The 8508-nt window shown below is 43.3% G+C and overlaps 1 non-coding gene across 1 annotated transcript; it reads right to left on the bottom strand.

Annotated features, from left to right (window-relative positions):
* Window positions 1-5533: 5533 nt before the first annotated feature.
* LOC141662762 (small nucleolar RNA R71) lies at window positions 5534-5640 on the bottom strand. Its single transcript, XR_012550855.1, has one exon. It is a non-coding gene; the product is annotated as a small nucleolar RNA R71 (small nucleolar RNA).
* Window positions 5641-8508: the final 2868 nt, after the last annotated feature.

Genomic DNA, 8508 nt, shown 5'->3' with positions numbered 1-8508 from the left:
TTTCTGGATTTTCCCCTAATTTTCTGGGATTTTTCCTTTAATTTCTGGATTTTTCCCTAATTTTCTGGGATTTTCCTTAATTTCTGGATTTTTCCCTAATTTTCTGGGATTTTTCCTTTAATTTCTGGATTTTTCCCTAATTTTCTGGGATTTTTCCTTAATTTCTGGATTTTTCCCTAATTTTCTGGGATTTTCCTTTAATTTCTGGATTTTTCCCTAATTTTCTGGGATTTTTCCTTAATTTCTGGATTTTTCAGATTTCCAGCCCTTTTTCGACCAGGATCCTAGTCGAAATTTCGACCTGGATCCTAGTCGAAATAGGGGTCAGCCTTGCCATCCTGGTCGAAGGAATTCGACTAGGATCCACGACCTGGAATTCGACCAGGATCCTAGTCGAAATTTCGACCTGGATCATCGTCGAAATTTCGACCTGGATCTAGGACCTGGAATTCGACCAGGATCCTAGTCGAAAATTCGACCTGGATCTAGGTCGAAAATTCCCCCACCTCTTTTTTTTTTTTTTAGCTTTTTGTCATGAGCCTTTCGACTAGGATTTCGACTAGGATTCTAGTCGACATTTCGACCTGAATCCTGTTCGAAAATTCTTTGGTTTTCTTGCTTCCTGGTCGAAGGATTTCGACTAGGATCCACGACCTGGAATTCGACCAAGATCCTAGTCGAACTTCGACCTGGGTTTTTAATCCCCATTTTTGAAAGATGCTTGGTTTATTCGACCTCATTCCTGGTCGAAGCTTCGACCTCAATTCAGTCCCATTATTCCAGCTATTTTCGGGTGTCTGCTCGAAAGATTTCGGGCAGGATTCACGACCTGGAATTCGACCTGGATTCTGGTCTTTTTTACCCGTTATTTTTGGGTGTCTGCTCGAAAGATTTCGGGCAGGATTCACGACCTGGATTTCGACCCGGTTTCTGGTCTTCCACTAGCCTTCTTCATTTAGCTTTAATTTAGGGTATTGTATTTTCCAAATCCTAATTGGATTTGGGCCTGGCCTTTTTTATTGGACCTTATTAAATTTTACTGAGCCTCTATTATTGGGCTTTTCCAAATCTTACTGGGCCTTTTTTATTTGGACTTTTTCAAATCTTATTGGGCCTCTTTTATTGGGCTTTTTCCAATTTTATTGGGCCTCTTTTATTGGGCTTTACCAAATATTACTGGGCCTCTTTATTGATCTGGGCTTAATACACCCTGTTTAGAATGTTCTAGAATTCCTAAGAATATTCTGGAATATTCCTTTTTCTGGGCTTTTTCCTATGGGCCTTTGTCCTTAATGGGCTTTCGTCCCTTCAACTTCCTTTTCCTCTTATATAAAGGAATGAGGAAAGGCTACTACTCCTCACCTTCTCATTTCTAAGTTTTCTTCTTTCTCCTTCTGCTAAGATTCTCAGAGCAATAACAGCAAGTCGGAGCTCAAAGCCTTTTTCAGGAGTGCTTCTTCAGGTAAAATTCCTCCCTTTGCTTTTCGTATCTATTTTTCCATTGTGTGCCGTTTTAAGATAGCCTGTTTACGTGCCCCTTTCTTTTTTTTAGATGGCTGACAAAAAAATGACTCGCCTGACCAAGATGAACGTGGCTAGAAAGTCCAACGAGTTCCCTATCCGATCGAGGTACACTTCTTTAATCGATATGATAAACACTCGAGGGGACGAGTACCCGACTGATGCGCATCTGGACGCGCACGATCATATCAGTGCCTTGCGAGACCCCAAGGAGCTGGAAAAGTTGAGCAGCTGCTTCAGAATCAAGGAACCTTTTAAGCTAGTTCTTGCAGGTCCGGCCGACAGGGCCTGTCAGTGGAAGAATGATGCGCTATGCGTCTATAGGGATACTCTAAGGGCAGGTATCAGACTCCCTGTTCATCCATTCATTCCTTTGCTACTGGCTGATGTGGGCATCAGCCCTTGCCAACTTCCCCCTAATTCTTGGAGGCTGATTCTGTGCTATCTGTCGTAATGCGCCAAGCACAATGTCCCCACATCTGTTGCCGTCTTCAGAAAGATTTTTCAGTTCAAGAATAGCCCTGACAAAAGTCCGGGTTGGGTTTCTATAAATCAGCGCCCCACTATCCCCCATATCGTGAATGGGAAGTCCATCCCTGACAACAACTTGGGGTGGAAGAAAGATTTCTTGTTCATTGTTTGGGAAGGTGGAGATTGGGGCTCCCTGTTTCGATCATCCTTTGGGCTGGCCGTGGATGGGAGCCCAAATGATATAACTTTGTCTGAGGAGGAGGCTAGAGCTTTCAACCTCCTTACACAAGACAACGGTACTTCCCATTCTTGGGATCTTATCCGGGAGACCGTCTTGGTAGAACGCGGCCTCTCGCCCGTTCATAAGAAAAGTAAGTTCCCTTTCTTACCTCCCTTATTTCCTTCATTTTTTATTCCATTGATCTTCAACTGACTTCGTTTGTTGCAGTGGCTGAGAAGATTGAGGAGGCTACTAAGCCTAAGGACCTGGAGACAATCAGGATGAAGAGGGCTGGGAAGGTCTTTAAAGACCCTCGACTTGGTGATCGCTTCCCTGAGTTCCTCCTTCAGGCAATTGAGCCAAGCGAGGAAGGCCCCAGCCAAGTTTTGCGCACCAAGCAGAGGCCAGGGGCCTATTTTCAACCTGCCTGGGGGATCCGGGGCAAGGACTCAATCGTGGGCAGCACGGCGCTGTCCTAGGAATGGTCTAAGCATTACATCTCCCCGGTGGACTATCAAGATTTTGTCATTCAACAGGACTTAGAGGGGAATGAGCTATTTGGAGCCCAGGCTCTGGCGACGGTACGTCCTTTACCTATGCCCTTCATACTTATCTTTCCATGTTTCTTTTCTAAACTTCTGCTGTTTCTCTTGCAGGCTAACGCCCATTTCCAAGGGGCAATTCACCAAGCTAAGGCTTGGAAGGTTGGCCTGGAAGATGCCAACAAAAAGTTGGAGGAGGCCAACCAAAAAATAGAGGCCCTTGAAGCTCAACTGGCCTCTTCCACTTCTGACCTGGAAACGGCCCGGGCAGAAAATGTCATTCTGAAGGCGCAGAAGGACAAAGCTTTTGATGGCTGGATGGACACCCAGGAATTCAAAGACTTGATGGTGGAGCATGATGCCCTTCTTCACCCAGTTAGCTACAAAGAGGGCTGGGACGCTGCTGTGGAGGCCATCCAGGATGATTTTCCAGAGGTCCTCGAGCAGTCCTCCTTTCCTTGCCCTGTGCGAGTTCCAGAGCTTGGAGGTGTTACTGAGAAGCTTGCTGATATGATCAAGGATGGAGAGGAGGAAGATTCTTCCGAAGAGGAGCTTGAGCCTGTCGCTAAGAAGGCCAGGGTGGAGGAGCCTCTAAGAGCAGCGCCTCAACAGCCAGCATCTCCCGCAGAGGGAACCTCTACAGGGACTTCGGAGGGGATGATAAGTGGCATTTTATACCACTTAGAACGTCTTAAAATGGCTTAAATTGGTGTCTTGAAATCAAGTATTTTGTGTATTTGATGCGTTTTTCTAGTGTTTATGCATTTCAGGGTTTTAGTTGCATTTCGGGGGAGGAATCATCAAGAATATGCCTTGGCATGTGTTCACCATTGCGAGAGGAAAGACACGGGCAGATTACGGCGAAGAAACGGAGCAAAATCATTTTTTTCCAGTAGAGGTCTGAGCGCCCGCTCAGCATTGCTGAGCGGCCGCGCAGCAAGCTGAGCGCCCGCTCAGCTATGCTGAGCGGCGGCGCAGGGTCGGGAAAAAAGACAAATTATTTTAGGACTTCTACTTCTGTTTGGTTTCCACTTCTATGTAATCTGAGTTTTATGGGACTATTATATAAGTAGATTTGAGACATTTTCACAAAGGGGGATAAAAAGAAGATTGTGTTTTTATGCAAGGAGCGAAGGAGATAAGGAAGAAGACCGATTTAGCACACTGCAACGAAGAGGAAGCATATATTCTTGTGATTCTTATTTCGTTGTAATGTTGGATGCTAGTTTTCTTGCTTTGAACTTATTTATTCTTGTGACGTACTCTGTTTTAATATAATTAGTTTAGTTATTATTTTCTTGTGTTTGTTTATCATGATTTCATATGAACCCATGATGACGATAAGTGCTATTATGGGCTAATCGTGATCATGGGGTTGCAACGGATTTATTATGGAATTCTTTAGTTAATTGTTTAATACTTCAGTGTGTGATGATTGTATGATATCTAGTATTGGTTGTGCGTATTCGTCTTATATGCGTCACGAACATATAAGATAGGGTGTTAATCTCTTGTGAAGCGACGGTGGATCTTGAGATTTAGAACTTGCCATGCTAGCATAGGTTCATGTATGTTGTGCATGATTAGTGGGTAACTCTAACAGTTTTATTTGCCCTATGTAATCAAAAGGAATAACTTGTGCTTAAATCGTTGTGTTGTCAATTTCTGTAGACATATAGGAACTCAACATAATTGATGACTATTCAACTTCTATCTTAATTGTGGATGCTTGGTAGAATGGTATTAGTACAATAAAAGTTGGCTTTTATCAGTTTCGTGTTATTCGATTAATATCATCACTGTCACATGCTAAAGGTAATAACAATGGCTATAGAAGGAAGTAATAATGAAGTTGTGATCTCATGAGTGTTTTATTATTGATAAATTGAAGTGTTAGTTAAGTGGTTAATTAAGTAGTTAATTGTAGTTAATATTTAATCAACAATTTTAAGTGTTAGTGTCTTAACATTGAGAAGTAATCATACATTGGTGAGTGAGTTTAATTAGACAATAATTTAGTCTGAGTCTCTGAGGGAACGAACTAGAAAGTATTCTATATTACTTGCGAACGCGTATACTTGCGTGAATATTAGCGCGTGTTTTCGCCCTAACAAGTTTTTGGCGCCGCTGCCGGGGACTCGGCATATTTGTTTAGTTTATGTACTTACCATCATTGGTCATTAGGACTCAGTGATTAGGACGTAGTAGTTACTTATTTTTTCCGGTTGTGTTTCAGGTAGTTTAGCAAGCGTTTATGCAAACTCGTTCTCGTGCTCGCAAGAGGACTTTAGATACAGCTGAGGAGACAGATGAAGTTCTTGATACTCTGGAGAAGTTAGATTTTGAGGATTCGGATTCAGGAACTGAGCAGAAAGAACCAGTAAACATGGGAGATCGTATTGTTCAAGCTGATCCAGCTCTTATGGATTTTTCTCGACCCAAAATTGATGACATTCAGTCAAGCATCCTTCATCCGGCTATTCAAGCTAACACCTTTGAAATCAAGTCGGGCACTATTCAGATGGTGCAGAATTCTGTTTCTTTTGGAGGAGCGGCAACTGAAGACCCCAACATGCACATAAGGAATTTTGTCGAGATCTGCAGCACTTTTAAGTATAATGGCGTGACTGATGAGGCTATCAAGTTGAGGCTTTTCCCATTCTCACTGAGGGACAAGGCTAAAGACTGGTTACATTCTGAACCAGCTGGGTCCATCACTACGTGGCAAAATCTTGCGCAAAAGTTTCTGGTGAAGTTTTATCCGATGGCAAAGACTGCTGCTATGAGGAGTGCTCTTACTCAGTTTGCGCAGCAACCTACAGAGTCTATGTGCGAGGCTTGGGAACGCTACAAGGAAATGTTGAGAAAATGTCCACATCATGGAATGCCGGATTGGATGGTGATCACTGGTTTCTATAATGGTTTGGGGGCCCAATCTCGGCCCATGCTCGATGCAGCAGCTGGAGGCGCCTTATGGGCTAAAAGCTATACTGAGGCGTATAATCTTATAGAGACGATGGCTGCGAATGAGCATCAAAACCCAACTCAGAGGATGATGTCAGGCAAGGTAGCAGGTATTCTGGAAGTTGATGCAGCCACCGCTATTGCAGCCCAGCTCCAAGCGCTATCAATGAAGGTTGATTCTCTGGCTACATATGGAGTTAATCAAATAGCTATGGTTTGTGAGCTTTGTGCAGGTTCTCATGCTACGGATCAGTGTTCTCTTGTCAATGAATCTGTTCAGTATGTGAATAATTATCAGCGACAACAGCAGCCTGTGCCAGCGACCTATCATCCTAACAACAGAAATCATCCAAATTTCAGCTGGGGGAATAATCAGAATGCTATTCAGCCACCATATCAGCAAGGAGTGAGTAAACAGTTTAACCCACCTGGATTCCAGCAACCACAGCAGTATGTTACAAGGCAATCATATCCTCAACCGGGAAGTACAGCTGCACCTACTAGTGCTGATTTTGAGGAACTTAAGCTGTTGTGCAAGAGTCAGGCGGTTTCTATCAAGACCTTGGAAAATCAAATCGGTCAATTAGCCAATACAGTGCTCAATCGTCAACCTGGCACTCTTCCCAGTGACACGGAAGTACCAGGCAGGAAGGAAGCTAAAGAGCAAGTCAAGGCTATTACCTTAAGGTCTGGAAAAGTGGCTGATGCTGAAAAGGCAAAAGAAGTAGAAGCTGAAATTAGAGATGAAGAATCTAAGCAAAAGGAGAAAGCGGCGGAACCAAGGAAGACTACTGTTGAACACACTCTGCCTGAGGCTAATACAGGGGAGAAACAGCTCTATCCTCCACCACCTTTTCCTAAGAGATTACAGTAACAAAAGCTGGATAGACAGTTCGGAAAGTTTCTGGAGGTGTTCAAGAAACTTCACATCAATATACCTTTCGCTGAGGCTCTGGAACAAATGCCTAGTTATGCGAAGTTTATGAAGACTATTCTTTCAAGGAAGGTGAAACTAGATGACCTTGAAACCGTTGCTCTCACGGAAGAATGCAGCGCTGTTCTGCAGCAAAAGTTACCACCAAAACTGAAAGATCCAGGAAGCTTCACCATTCCTTGCACCATTGGAAACTGACTTTTGACAAGTGCCTTTGTGATTTGGGAGCAAGCATTAATCTGATGCCGTTGTCGATCTTTAAAAAGCTGGATCTGCCTGATCCAAAACCCACATACATGTCGCTACAATTGGCTGACCGTTCCATTACTTACCCAAGGGGCATAGTTGAGGATGTGCTCGTCAAGGTGGATAAGCTCTTCTTTCCTGCAGATTTTATTATTCTGGATTTTGAGGAAGATAAGAAGATTCCCATAATCTTGGGAAGGCCTTTCTTGGCTACTGGTCGTACCTTGATAGATGTGCAAAAAGGGGAACTTACTATGCGGGTCCAAGATCAGGATGTGACCTTCAACGTATTCAAGGCAATGAAATTCCCTACAGAAGATGAGGAGTGCTTAAAATTGGATGTGATTGATTCTGCGGTTACTTCGGAACTCGATCGCATGCTAATGTCTGATGCATTGGAAAAGGCCTTAGTGGGGGATTTTGACAGCGATGATGAAGATGGCAACGAGCAATTACAATATCTGAACGCTTCTCCCTGGAAGCGAAAGCTGGACATACCATTTGAATCTCTTGGTACTTCTGACCTTAAGAATGCTGAAGGGAAGCTCAAACCATCAATAGAGGAAGCACCTACCTTGGAGCTCAAGCCATTACCTGAACACTTGAGGTATGCTTTTTTTAGGTGATTCATCTACTTTACCTGTTATTATTTCATCTGACCTTTCAGGTAGTGAGGAAGACAAGCTCTTAAGGATTTTGAGAGAATTCAAATCGGTTATAGGATGGACCATAGCAGACATCAAGGGGATAAGTCCTTCATATTGTATGCATAAAATTCTGCTAGAGGAAGGTAGTAAGCCAACTGTGGAACAGCAGCGAAGACTGAATCCCATCATGAAGGAGGTGGTGAAGAAAGAAATTCTGAAATGGCTAGATGCAGGCATCATTTATCCTATTTCTGACAGCTCGTGGGTGAGCCCCATACAATGTGTACCTAAGAAAGGAGGTATCACTATGGTCGCAAATGAAAAGAATGAGCTCATCCCTACTCGAACAGTTACAGGATGGAGAGTATGCATGGATTATAGAAAATTGAACAAAGCCACAAGGAAGGATCACTTCCCTCTTCCATTTATTGATCAGATGCTTGACAGATTGGCGGGTCATGAGTATTTTTGTCTTCTGGATGGTTATTCCGGGTATAATCAGATTTGTATTGCACCAGAGGATCAGGAAAAGACTACCTTCACTTGTCCATTTGGCACGTTTGCTTTTCGTAGAGTTTCGTTTGGGTTATGTGGCGCCCCGGCCACTTTTCAGAGATGTATGATGGCTATATTCTCTGACATGATTGGAAATAACGTCGAAGTGTTCATGGATGACTTCTCCGTCTTTGGACACTCATATGATGAATGTTTGAATAATCTGCGTGACGTACTCAAAAGATGCGTGGAAACTAATTTGGTGCTCAATTGGGAGAAATGTCATTTTATGGTGCGTGAAGGCATTATCCTTGGGCATAAGGTCTCTAGCAAGGGTCTGGAGGTGGACAAAGCCAAGGTGGGAGTTATTGAAAATCTTCCCCCACCTAATTCTGTTAAAGGAATCCGTAGTTTTCTTGGTCATGCGGGTTTTTATCGGCGATTCATCAAGGACTTTTCAAAGATATC

This window comes from Apium graveolens, chromosome 5 (assembly GCF_009905375.1).
Source record: "Apium graveolens cultivar Ventura chromosome 5, ASM990537v1, whole genome shotgun sequence".
Taxonomy (NCBI): Eukaryota; Viridiplantae; Streptophyta; class Magnoliopsida; order Apiales; family Apiaceae; genus Apium; species Apium graveolens.
Note: the sequence above shows the minus strand (reverse complement) of the source record. Positions and strands in the feature narration are given on the sequence as shown.